The sequence below is a fragment of the Phodopus roborovskii genome, unplaced genomic scaffold (genome assembly GCF_943737965.1).
Source record: "Phodopus roborovskii unplaced genomic scaffold, PHOROB, whole genome shotgun sequence".
Lineage (NCBI taxonomy): Eukaryota > Metazoa > Chordata > Mammalia > Rodentia > Cricetidae > Phodopus > Phodopus roborovskii.
Window position 1 is genome coordinate 16,495,060 of NW_026125397.1, and position 14,964 is coordinate 16,510,023.

Genomic DNA, 14,964 nt, shown 5'->3' on the forward strand with positions numbered 1-14,964 from the left:
GGCTATCATCACATCTTCTTGTTAATGTATGAAAGGCTCAGTGAGGGACAATACACATCTCCAGTAACACCATAACTGAAAAAAAATGACATTAATAGTATTGTCTACCTGCTCCTTGAGAGGTCCATTGAAAGAATTCAGAGCAGACATGACACAATGTAGAAGACAGTTGGAGATTATTGAAGAGTAAAGCATTCCCTCCAGAGGCAAGAGTAATGGTTAAAGAGAGTATTCATTGTTTGGGTCTACATTCTCAGCAGCCTTTACACTGTTTTGTTGTTGCTGCTGCTGTTGTTTTGTTTTATTTAATCTCTAGAGTAAGCAACTGTTCTGCAGTCTGTCTTGTTTGGTAAACGATAAGCTTTTTTGGAATAACTCTCCCTGGAAAAGGCTCTGTGTTACATATAGAATGGTATACCCTTTTCATTACCAGAAAGTCTCCTGACTTATGAGGTTCAGGATTTGTAAAGAAGGTTATAGCAATATCCATCATTGGCTTTCCGGGCAATTACAAAATATAATATCTGCTTCCACAGCTTCTGAGAAGACTTGGGTCCCATTTCTTTGATGAACAATACCATGCTGTCTAGTTTTCTTCTACAAGCCACTGACTGTGAAGGAATGGTGAAGCACAGGTGTTTCCAAGCCTACTACTACCTCATTACATAGCCAACAGTATGATCTCTAACTGATAAAATCTGGAATCCTGCCCTGCAAGAAGGTAGTTAAGTTTGATTATGTTCACCCTGACCCAAGAAACTTGTCTTATTCTATTGTAGATACACAAATAATTTTTTTCAGAAATATAAACAAAGTCAGCTTAAGGACGTTTCCACATCTCTTTCATTCTTTGTGCAAGACTAACTTCTCTATAATGAGATTAGTTTGGAAAATTGTTAAATGTTCTCATTTCCCTGCCAGAGTCCTCAGAAATTCACAGCTCATTAGAACCTTCAGAGTAGTTAATAAACAAAGCTTTATATTATTACCTAATTAAAATATATCTCATTTCAACATTTTATTACCCACCATTAAGATTCGTCTGCTACAAAGGTTATATAAAAATTATTATACCGCTTTCCTTTAATTGCAAGCTTCTAGAGTTAGTTCTTTCACATCAGAACACATAACAATTGCAGAGGGAAAGTTGTGTCATCCAATGTCTATTCTTTTAAATAAGCACTATAACAATATTTAAAATGAAAGCTCAGAAAGTCTCACTCTGCTTTAATTGTTCTGTTTGTCATATGCAATTAAGACATACATAAAAAATAAAAATTTGAGCTAAAATCATTCTGTGAGGGCTTTCATGCATTTTTCCCTAACATGTTTTCAATAAGGGATGGAGTATCAATAGAAAATCCAGGTGCTAGTCTCAACTTTATCATCCTCTGTGAACTTGATGCAACTTACCTACTCTCTGTGTATCTGACTGTCTCCCTCAAAAAAAAAACCTAACAGCTTCCTTATACTTGTAAGAAGAATTGATTGAACTTTTAGTAATTGTTTAACATCGACCTTTTATTCTGTAGTTATTTCTTCTTATAGTTGAACAGCATCAAGATGGTCCCCAGAGAAGTCCTTCAATACCACCTATGACACCCGGATGAAGCCAACAAAGCTCTTAATTTTTGTTTGAATATATCCTTCAGCCATATTACATAGTAAAGTAGATAAGTATTAACTGGGTTTCATAAGCCTTGCCCTTCATGAAGGAATTCAAATAGCACAAATGAAAGTAACAGGTACGAGGCTATGAACTGGATGCCACCTTTCACTCAATGTATGAAAATGGCCAAGTCAAGTGTAGTGATAACATGGATGATCTGATACTATGAATATCAAGATTGAAGGAACTCATTCAGTTTGATTAAAAGAGTGAAAGCGTCGGGGTTCAAGGGACATACTGTCTTTACCTCTAGAACTCATTCTCGTAAGCTTGTCAAGACCATTAATTGTCGCAGCTTGGTGTATTCTAGCAAATCTATTATCAGAGTCTACCTAAGAATGAAGAGGAAGAAGTGTTCTCTGAACAGCCTTTTGGAGCAGAGGAAACCCTGAGTGAATGTGTAAGGAGCCAGTGAAGACCCCAGTAAGAATGTGAACAGCCATATTAAGGGCCCCAGTGCTTCAGAACCATGGCAGTGGTTAAACCTTCCTCAGTGATGCAGAGAAATGGTAAAACAATCCTCTGGTCTAAAAATGAATGCTTATGAATAACCAAGCAGTATGTACTGAAGCCTGGAAGTCTGACAATTCAACTTTCTCCTCCTAGATATTTACAGCCCAAGACTGCTCCCCTACAGCTGCCTCCTACCCAAAGCAATTAAACCTACTTCTTGTTGAGCTGTATGCCATAAACCTGCCTCCTACTCAGCTGTATATAGTAAACCTCCCTCCTCTGTTTACAGGTATAAGATAAACATGCCGAGTGTCCAGGTAGTTGCTGTTGTGGTGTGTCTCCTTCAAACAGCACATGGCCCACCAGATCCCAGAGTTTATGCACATTTGTCTGTGTGTCTGTCCTCTTTTTCATTCCCACATTTGCCTAGCTCAGTTTCCAGGACCAAGCCACACAGGTCATGGAAATTGCCACAGAATATTGCAGCTATGGTTTTAATAGAAGAAAGTGGTGAGCAGTAAAATGGATTGTAGAAGACAAAGCAGCAGTGAGATATATTTAGTATGTGTTTTGAGGACCAGTGATGGATGGTGGGATGAAATGGCCTCATGCTTCTGAGACGGATACATAACTGTGAAGCTATGACCTATTCAAGCCTTGAGTGCTTGCACAAAATTAGAGCTATTGTAAGTTAGCCCTTCTAGACTAAGGCTGACAATTCACATATTTAGGGATCTGGGTGATACTTGTATATAATTAAGTCCGTGTTACTAAAAAAAATATAAGAGTATGCCAGAGAAACCAAGTCTAATAATGGAGAAGGCTTGTGAGATCAAGTGTAGTAACGACCTGCACAATGGTAGAGCTGAACTAATATGGCCTCTCATTGAATCAACTAACACCTGCACTACAGAAATTCCTGATTGCTAGAGTCTTCCCTTGAAAACATAGATAATGTGTTTTAGGATATTGACATTTAATGAGTACTCTGAGGTTTTTCCAACTTTACAATTGTAAATGATATTTGTCTACAAGTAGATTAAAGTGGCAAAGTGGTATGATTATAAATTGGTAAACATCCCAGCCTAACCCTACTTTTTACAAGAGTTGTAGCAATGTCTTATGTTTATTTGTTTCCCAAGTCCACAATAATATGACATTTGCTTAAGGCAATATTCTCAATCCTGGGCAGAGAATTCATATTAGAATTGCCAAGGGAATTTTTAAAATTACAGCTTTCTTTTCTACCCTGAAGGTATATCAAAACTTGATGTGTCTAGTGGAGAGTGGGATATATGTACTGGTGCAGATCGGAGACTAAGTGGACCATTGAGATTTGTGGTTAAAAAAAAAATCTCTGGGTGATTCCTAACACTTTCTTCTTTATCCTCTCTTGAAAACACATGAGCCAAATAAGAACATTTCAAGTATCTACTTCTCTCAAGGTTAAAGAAACCATTCAGATAATTTAGGTGCTACTATCAGAGCATAGAAATGTGGTGAACAGGCAAGTTCAAGCTAAGGACTTTTTTTCTATTATACACTCAGAACATAGATCACTTCTGACACCAGATGTAGGGCGATATCATTCACACCCTAGCAATCAAATAATTCTGCAAGAGAGGACATCATGTAGGTAGCCGTCAATTCAGTTCTGGCATAGCTGGAGATAGAAACTTCATATGCCATATCACAAGCCCCAGGGTGGGTTTTTGTTTGTTTATCTTTTTTAAAAGCCCATGTTTCTGAATACAGGCTTCAAATCAGGATTTCCACAAAACCTCTTCTTAAGTTCAATTATTTGATCAAGTGGCTCACAGACCTCAAGATACTTGCCATCTTTTGTAAAATGTTTTATTTTCCTTTAAAAGATACAGATGTCAAAATGCACAAGATAGGGAATTGACAAGGGCTTAGGACACCCCATGTTTTCTTCCAGTGGGCAGCCATGTTCCAGTTTTAATAGCACTCTCTTCTGTGGTCTGTTGTGTTGAACAGAGGCTTCAGAATAAATCCGCGATAGACTCAGTTATTGGCTATACTTATAATACTTCACCTTCACCCCTCCTTTCCTGTACTGGGGTTGGTTATTGGGACTGAAAGTCTGAAAGCCTCCATCCCTCTAATCATGCACGTCTCTTTCTGTTGACTAGAACCCATCATGACGCTATCTAGAAGAGATGACAGACATCAGTTCATTACCACAAAGGAAGACACTCTGCATAGATTGCATAGATCCCAAGAATATTAGGAGTAGTGTTTCAAGAAATGAAAGGCAAATGCAAAATTTCCTTTCCCTCTCTCTCTCTCTCTCTCTCTCTCTCTCTCTCTCGTGTGTATGTGTGTGTGTGTGTGTGTGCACGCACACGCTGGTGTGTCAAATAATTCCAGATAAGTTACCTATGCATCTTTGCTGTTATTATCTGCCACTTTGTATCAAGTTGTTTCAAATAAAATGATCTGTATGGTTTTGAAATTACATGGGGCATATCCTTTGGTCATGTTTGACCTATTTCAATCATTTAGGTCTCATGACTACATTATACAAGTTTGGTGTGTTCCTTTGAATAAGAGACTAATGTAAAAAGCTCCCCCAAATGAATAAATAACATTCTCAAATTATTGGTAATTATAAGGAGGACTTTGTTTAAAAGAGAAGCAAAACAGTAACCCTGAATATTTTCCTATAATGAAATAACGCACACTGTTTGTTCTTCCTGAGGTTTAGACTGTCTGAAACTTGAAGCCATGACTCTAATAGAAAGGCACCCATTCGTTGAATCACTTCTCCACTTTATTAAAAATATTTAAGTAGCTTTTAATATTCCATGTAAAATAAATTTCAGGGAGTTCAGGAATCTTAATTGCAGCCATTACCCCTAACCATCTCCATCCAAAAGGTAGTAGGCAATGTATGCAGTTCTTGTGTTTCTATAGTCAAAATTCGAGGCTCCAGCTGGGAAAGTAGGTAAAGATCTTTAACTCTCCCTCCTCTCCCCCAGTCTCCTCTCTAGAGAGGTAGCAGACCACCTACTGCTGCCTTGCCACTTCTCCTTCCCCATTCTCCAGTGAGATCTTCCCCTCCAAATGTCCTTCCCTCCACTAATGAGAAGTGTGCCTGAGAAGCACATAGGCACCGAAGCATGTAAGGGAACTTTAGATCTTCTCTCTCCCTCCTTTTCTCCAAATCTAATCCCCCAGTCTCATCCCAAGTTCTGTAACAGACTACTTGTTGTGGTCTCTCCTCACTCTGTGTCCCCATTCCCAGGGCACTAAGAATATCCTGGTGGAAATCCTGATTTCCTCCTTCCCATGGAACCACTAGGTTTCCTCTCCTAGCCCATCCCCATGCCTAAGTATCATATTCCAATACCTAGAAACAGATTTTACCCAGAACCCCAGGGACCTCACTTATCAGGATCCTCAAACTCTCTACCAGACAACACACAGCCGCCACACTCTCTTAAGACACAGAGAGGGCAACAGAAATCCAGAAAGAAAACACCCAGTAAATCTGTGGCACTGTGCAAAGACTAAATCTACAAACAGTATGAACAGAGGAAAAGAAACCCAAGTCAAAGGCACAGAAATTATTTTCAACAAAATTATAGAAGAAAAATTTTCTAACTGGAAATGTCTATCAAAGTACAAGAAGCACATAAAACATCTAATATAACAGACCAGAGAAAAGAAACTCTCTTTAACACATAATAATGAGTACCCTAATATATAGAAAAAAGAAGAAGAAAATTAAAAGCTTCAAGGGAAACAGACTAAGTAACATAAAAAAAATCCATTAAAATAGCACCTGACTTTTCAATAGAGACTCCCTTTTATTATAATTTTTATTTAAATTTGAAACAAGCTAGTTTCATATGTCAATCCAAGTTCCTACACCCTCCTGTCCTTACAGTCCCTCCCCACAAACCCCATCCCATCCCCTTTCTGCTCCACAGGGAGGGTGAGGCCTTCAAAGGACTCTTAAAGCAAGAAAGGCCTATTCAGTTGTTCTAAGAACAGATACTAACCTGGACTACTATACCCAGCAAAACTTTCAATCACAATAGATAGAGAAACTAAGACTTTCTGTGATAAAACAAAATTTAAGCAACATCTACCAAAAATACAACCCTACAGAGAGCCCCAAGAGGAAAAGTCTAATCTGAAGAGGTTAATTACACTACAACAAAAAACGACAAGGAATAAATAGTCACAGATCAAAATGTGGGAAACACACACACACACACACACACACACACACACACACCACCACCACCACCACCACAACAACAACAACAACACAACAACAACAAAATAACAAGATCTAACAAACAACCCTGTTCATTATTGTTTCTCAGTATCAGTAGTTTCAATTCCCAACTATAGATTAACAGAATGAATTATAACACAAATAATGAAAACCCAGAGAGATATTGGGGCTCAAGCTGAAGATCAGAGAAGCAAAGCAGCTAGTCTAAGTATAAGATGTTGGCTTAATGAAACACAATGACATAGAGATTGAATACTATAGATCTAGAGCCAAAGCTATCTTAAAATGTCTCAATACCCACAGAGAGACTATATATTACTCTGTAATAGAAAACATTCTAGTTTGTATATGGTTAAAGCTTGTATGGGGAGCATAGTCTAAGAACCATCAGACTACTACTACAGAACAAGGATAGTCAAATAGTTTAAGACAGCTTTCTGAGACATTTGCTCTGTATGGTCCCAAGATGAAAATCAAGACTAATGCCCTACACCTGTGTACAGGCAAATTATAATTCAATTGTTTTCTAATCATCAAAGTCAAATAGAATTGACTTTAATTTTTATTTGTTCTACCTCATAAAATGTCTATACTCTGTTAGTGATAGTCAGAAAATCAGAAAATAATTTTAATATTCTTTGAGAATTTCAATATGAATATTGTATTTACATCATTTCCATATCTCCCCCTTCAAGTTTTTAAATGGTTGGGGGAAAGTGGGCTGTTGGAGATATATTTTTTTATCAGTCACTGCTATGTAGCATGACTGGAGACTGGAAGATCCAGTGACAGCCTTTGCCTACTATGCTGTTTTCACCAGACTTTGTGATTCAATTCAGTATTTATTAGCATGCAGTAGAGGTTCTTGTTTGCTAACTCACTCAAATGATACTTTGTTGCCCTTAACATAAAGTCTATGATCAGTATCAAAACAAAGAAGCATCACTGCTAACTTCCCATTGACTCCCTTCTAGTTCCATCTACTGCCAAGTTGTTTGCTACCTGCCATTCAGCATCCTTAGCCATATCCCCATCTATTGGTATACTTTGAGATCTTTGTGTTATGGACCTGCCACCACACTGTCTTAGATAGCTTCTACTCTAATAGGTTCTATTTATACTTGGCATTATTTTCTGATCCATCCAAATTATAATCCTGCAATCTCTTCCTTATCTGCCTATCTAGTATTCTGTCATTTTCTTTTCTAATTCTTTGTTTTTGTATTTGTATTCTATATGTAATTATGTGTCTTTCTCATCACACAGAAACATCTTTGAGAGCAAGAATGGTATCTGCCTTGTTGCTTGTTGCATTCTGAGCACCATGCTGGGTTGTAGAACATATGTAATTCCTAACTGGAAATATGGAGTGCTGTGCCCTAACATGATATGAACCAATTTAAAAATGTTTCAAGATACATGCTCACTAGAATGACATGAAACATGTGATTTAAAATGGGAAATTCTCAGTTCTGCAACAGAATATATTCCAACTGAGGTGTTTCCCAATCTATCTGTAATCTCAAACAATTTCAACCACCATGTTTCTAAAGCCCCACCTAGTGAACTCCAAGCACTATAAGAAATAATTAACCCATGTGTAAAGTGGAAACTGCTTGTCCCATGCCCTCTGATTCACTGTGCTTTATTCTTAATTTGGTGAGATAATATAATAAATTATTCTCATTTCAACCACACATAATTTCAAGTGTATCTTTTTATGATAATTGAGACTAGCACCAAAAGACGTAAATATATATATATATATATATATATATATATATAAATATAATTAAAAAAAGCTTAAGAACAAAATTGACTTCCTGTAAAGCCCTATTTATAAGCTTTGGGTGTTTACAATTTAATAGTTTCAAATGTTTATGGTGTTCTTTCAAAAAATTTTGCCTTAAACCATTTTTCCCTCTACTGATGGTGTGCTTTATTAAAAATTCAATAATTGAATTCCAGCAGCAGAGATTGTAAAATACTATATTGCATTTATGGTTAAGCATAAAGTTCCTCAAGTCCTTTTTGGCTGATACTGCCATCCAGAAAATTATTTTTTTTATTATTGAGATGTTTTGAGGGTTTTTTAATAATGTGGTTATTAGGTCAAATATGACCATGGGAAATTCTGCTTCTACTAAAGACTCTAAAACAACATTTACTTAATAGAGATAAAGTCTTTTACCCACTGGATAATGCAGTCTCTAGCACTTGTTTCTGTTTTCATTAATATGAATTGTATACTAAGAAAATATTGTAGGAAGTAAAGCAATATTAGATTATCTAAATGACTTTGAGATGAATATGTTTTAAATATTTTTTATAGACACTCACTATATTTTCATAGCCACTGTGTGATATAAAACACCTTTTCTCTGTTTATTTCTGCTTTTCAGATGGTTTCACACCACAGCTCTAGCTAACCTGGGATTCATTGTATGGTGAAGAGGAATCCATGAAGCAGTAAAGACTAGTCTCAATTCCCAGCAATCCTCAGTCTCCACACCTCTGAGTACTATTTGAGTCACCAGACCCAGTCTTTATATGAAAATATTATAAGCAATCATTCAATTAATTTCAAAAGATATCAAAAATGAGGGGTTATGCAGTACTATGGGATTTATGAAATGAAATTAGGTAGTGGAAGTATCAATATACTACATATTTGTTATTTCTTCTAAGGTGCTTCTTAAGAAAAATTAAAGTGACCCAGCTCTTTTCCAAAGCCTCAGAGAGAGGAAGTTTCAGACTTTTTGAGATTTTCCAACTTAGTTTCAAACCAGTTATGGATGCATTCCATAAACATCTGGACTTTCCAAATTCTTCATTCTGTCCATTTCCTAAGGTCCTGTAAAAGCACAGTTCCCTCACTTACCTACATTACCCTCCTGGAAGCATATAAACTTAAATGAAGACAGGGGAGAAGCAGTCTTCCACATCCCTTTGTGTACCAGTATGCCTTTCCACCTGACCTTGCCTATTTTCAACTATCCACTCATTTCCTCTTTTAGGAATTGCATCAATTTTCCTTAAGCACCTCCCATTTCCCCTGAGCATTGGGATTATAAGATTTATTCTAAGCTTTCTTTTCTTTTTCTTTTATTGAGAATTAACTTTTTTCATTCATGGTCTCTCCATATTACTTCTCCCAATTCCTCCCCATCTTACCTCTCATATGAATCTACCGACATTCTGACTCACATTATAAAGTAAACAGGCATCTAAAAGACACAACTAATATAAGACAAGGCAAAAGCAAACACATCAGAATAGGACCAAAAACCAACAAAAGGAAAAGAGCTCAAGAAAAAGCACAAAGCTAGATATAGGTGCAAGAACTCACTCTTCCATACACTCAGAAATTCTAAAAAATCAGAAAACCATAACTCATAATGCACATGCAAAAAAACCTGAGGAAGGGGAGAAGGAAGATTAAAGTAAAAATTTAAAAAAGGAAAAATTTAAAATAATAAAAGAAGGAAAGAGCCCTGACACAACATTATGAGAGAAAAAAAAACCTGCAAACATGCTGTTGAGTTCATTTTCTGTTGGCCTTTAAGAGTAGTCCCTGCAATCTAAAGATTCAATGCAATCACCATCAAAATCCCAGCACAATTCTTCAATAACTTTGAAAGGATAATACTCAACAAAAGAACCAGGATAGCCAAAACAACCCTGTACAATAAAGGAACTTCAGGAGGCATCACCATCCCTAACATCAAGCCATACTATAGAGCTATAGTCCTGAAAACAGCTTGGCATAGGCACAAAAATAGACAAGTAGACCAACGGAATTGAATCAGAAATCCTGATATTAACTCACACACCTATGAACAACTAATTTTTGACAAAACTAGTAGTTGACAAAACAACTAAAATTATACAATGGAAGGAGAAAAACATCTTCAACAAATGGTGCTGGCACAACCGGATGATGGTGTGGAGAAGACTGCAGAGAGATCCATGTCTGTCTCCATGCACAAAACTTAAGTCCAAATGGATCAAAGACCTAAACATAAATCCAGCCACACTGAACCTCTTCGAAAACAAAGTGAGAGGTACCCTTAAATGAATTCAGACCGCTTCCTGAACATAACACCAGTAGCACATACACTGAGATCAACAATTAATGAATGGGACCTCCTGAAACTGAGAAGCTTCTATAAGGCAAAGGACACAGTCCACAAGACCAAACAGACTGGAAAAAGTTCTTCAGCAACTGGCATCTGACAGAGGGCTGATCTCCAAAATATACAAAGATCTCAAGAAACTAGTCAGTAAAACACCAAATAACCCTATTAAAAAGTGGGGTACAGAACTGAATAGAAGAATCCAAAATGTCTGAAAGACACTTACAAAATGCTCAACATCCTTAGCCATAAGTGAAATGAAAATCATAGCAATTTTGAAATACACTCCTATCAGAGTGGCTAAAATCAGAGACATCAATGATGGCTTATGCTGAAGAGGATGTGGAGAAAGGGGAACACTCCTCCACTGCTGGTGGAAGTGCAACTTATACAACCATTATGAAGATCAGTATGGTAGTTCCTCAGGAAAATGGGAATCAGTCTACCACAGGACCTGGCAATTCCACTCTTAAGCATATACCCAAATTATCCACATCCATGCAACAATGACATCTGTTCAACTACGTTCAAGGCAGCATTATTTTCAATAGCAAGAACCTGGAAGCAACCTAGATGCCCCTCAACTGAAGAATGGATAAAGAAGATATGGTACATTTACACAAGGGAATACTACAAAGTGGAAAAAAAAACAATGGAATCATGAAATTCTCAGGAAAATAGATGGGACTTGAAGAAACCATCCTGAGTGAGGTAAATCAGTCACAAAAAGAGGAACATTGTATGTACTCACTCATATATGGATTTTAGACATAAAGCAAAGGATCACCAGCCTACAATTCATATTGCCAGAGAAAGTAGGATACAAGGAGGGACCCAAGATATTCATACAAGTTCCCTCACAGAAGGGGAAAAGGACAAGATCTCCTGAGCATATTGAGGGGAAGGGTAATCAGTGAGTGGAGAGGGAGTTAGGAGAAAGAGAAGGGGAGGAGAGGAGAACATGTAGGACCAGAAAGATTGAGTCGGGGGATGAATAGATGAGAGCAAAAAAGGGAGATACCCAATAGAGGGAGCCATTATAGGTTCAACGAGAAATCTGACTCTGGAGAAATGTCTAGAGACCTACAAGGATGACACAAACTAATAATCTGAGCAACAGTGGAGAGGCTACCCTACATGCCCTTCCCTGATAATGAAATTGATAACTTATATGCCATCCTAGAACCCTCATGTGGTAGCTGTTGGAAATAAAAGCACACATCCACAGGTAAACACTGAGTCGAACTTCCAGAATCCAGTTGCGGAGATGGAAAAATAATAGGCAAAGGGGTCAAGACTAGGCTACATAAAACCACAGAGTCAGTTCATCTAAACAAGAGGGATTTCAGACTGATAGCTAGGGAACCAGCATTGAACAAACTCAGACCCCCCTGAACATGGGTCTCAGCTAGAAGGCCTAGCTGGCTATGGAACCTCTGACAGAGAAACCAGGATGTATCTCTGGTGCACGAAAGGACTTGGGAGCACATTCCCCATGGATGAATACTCCTTTATTCTAGAGACAGGAGGGAGGGCTTAGACCAATGACATGACAGATTTTTATGATCCCCCCTAAAGGCCTCACCCACCCTTGGAGTGGGTAAGGAGTGGTCTGGGAATGGGGGTTGGGGTATGGGAGAGAGGGCAAGGGAACTGGGATCGATATGTAAAATAAGAAAAAAATAGTAATAATAAAATAACACAAAAAGAGTAGTCCCTGCCAGTTGTTGGTGGTGGACGCCTTTAATCCCAGCATTCTGGAAGCAAAGGCAGGCAGATAGCTATGAGTTTGTGGCCAGCCTGATCTACAGAGAGATAGCCAAGACTATATAGTGAAACCCTTTCTCTGAAGACAAAAACAAAAACCAAAACAACAACAAAGGAGTAGTAGCCCAGTGAGACTCCCTTGGAGAAAACTAAATTTTCACTTGTAAGTCATTGTTACACAGTTGTACCTAACTTCCAGGTTAGGGAGGGAGCATGTGGTCAGTTCTCATTTTATCTCTAGCATCCCATCTGGTGTTAACCCATCCAATCTCTGTACATGGTGGCTCAGTCTCTGAATTCAAATGGCATCTATACTGGCTTTTATTCTTTTTCTGTCTCTTGTTCTGCAGGTTTCCCTGAGCCCTGAGGGAAGGGATTTTATGAAGATTTCCCTTCACATTTAGAGTTGAATATTCCAAGGTCTCTTATACGCTACATAATGTGCAGTTGTGGGTCTTTGTATTTGTTCCCATCTACTTCAGGAAGATGATTTGCTAAACATGACTGAGGGAAAGCCCTGATCTATGAGGATAGCAGAATGTCATCAGGAATCATTTTACTGCAATGCTCCTTTAGTAAAACAGTAGTAGTTGGTTTTACCCTAAGTACCTGAGCTGTCTAACTTCACACCTTGGTTACCCAAGCAAAACTGGTATGGGTTCCATGTTATGGAATGTGCCTTGAATTAAATGAGATATTGGTTGGTTACTCCCACAAATTTTGTGCTATTGTTTCCCTAGCATTGTATTGTAGACCAGCATTGTAGGTTGAAGGGTTTGTAGTTTGGTTAATGGTTATCTTTTTTCTTTGCTTGTGTGCCAAATATATTTCTGTAGCAAGAAGTCTAACTCGTAGGGGTAAAGGCTCTATATAAAAACCAGTTCAACTTCACTATGTTCAATGAGTTATGTAGGTGTTGTCTTCAGTAGTGGGGTTTCACTGTCAGTTTGTGGAGAGAAACCTATAGTCTTGGCAATGACCTGGTTTGTTTGGAGTTGCCCATAGGACCCCATTGGCCAAAAACTCAATTAGAAGTAACCCAATCCAGGGACTGGAAGCTTCATTTGGTGACAGGCAATATCCAGTTGTGGCTTTATCTCTCCCATTATTTGATGATTTCATTTAGATCACCTTCATATATGTTTATATCCACACATAAGCAAATGCACAGCATATTTTTAATTCTGTGCCTGGGTTACTTTGCTCGAGGTAAATTTTTCTACCTCCATTAATTTACTTGTGAATTTAAGGACTTCACTTTTAAACAATTGATAATATTCTATCATGTAATTATACCACATTATCTTTATCCACTCGTCTGTTATGGGATATCAAGGTTGTTTGCAATTTCTGGCTGTGATTAATAGAGAATGAATGAATGAATGTGGTTGAGCAAGTGTTTCTGTGATAGGATAAAGATGGCTTTGGGTATATGCACAACTGTGTTATAGCTGCTATAGTAAATTGATTGTAAAGTTTTTAATAAAAAAAAGTCTATAGATGAAAATAGATAATAAGGGCCAAAACACTTTCAGGACCTCCTCCCTGATACAGGAGCCCATTACAATATTTCTAGATCAAACCTTAATCACTTGTCTTATGTAAAATGAATACATAACAAAAGAAGACGGTTCCTTTTATATAACATCAAGTAGTTGCTTATGTAAACACAAATGGAATTTTGGAATGAAGATGGATAATAAGTCTGGCTATGTGGCCTTGTAAGAATTTTTCATATGTTATAATACTCACCAGGATGCCAAAGGTAAGCACAAGTCTCACTGTTTGATAGAAGAGAAAGGTTATGCGAATACTCTCAACTCTAATGATAATGGATCATTGTGAGATATGGGACATATATAAAACAATACCAGGACACTGGTATCTTTTCTATAACTCTGGCATGCCACAAGAAAATGTTGCATTCAAAATTTATTACTGTGTCTTCAAGTCTCCCCCATAAGAAATGATGTATTGTTCCAAGTAAAATAACTTTACATACCCCAAGGGTAGGGGGTAATCTTGTATTGGGATTCTCATCTATGGCACTTAGAAAAATTCCAAATATCTACTGGCAGAACAATCTAATAGAAGCACATTAAGCCATAGTTCATTTCACCATTACAAAATTATATTCAGCTACATCTAAGGTTATCTGAAAGAGAAAAGAAAAATAGGCATTCATAATCTGACAGAAGTCTAATTAAATTACTGATCAGCCAAAATCTTGATTATGAGTAATAACTTGGAAGACTTTGCTTATACTACAGCCCTAGATGGACAAGGGCTCATATGTACAATAGCTACAATAATGCTAACAATATAAGCAGCAGCCATGCAGTCTGTAAATTTCTGGGCAGCAGTATTGCTATGTTATTTCATTTATGGTTTCTACTACCTTAATGCAAACATGTGGGCATGAGAAATAGTTATGGCATTTTTATAAGGTGGCTGTCATGGTTCTTGGAGAGTCCGGCAGTAAGAAGGTGCTGGCACAATTTAAAGTTAATGTCAGAAACATTTGCAAATAAAAGAAAAAGGCAGTGTGGTTTTAGGAAGACAATTTCGATGATTTTTGTGTTTGTTCCCTCCAAATTGATTTTTAGGTTAATGGCCATTGGGATAGTGTTATGAAGTGGGATGTTCAGGAAATGATAGGTAACTGGTCT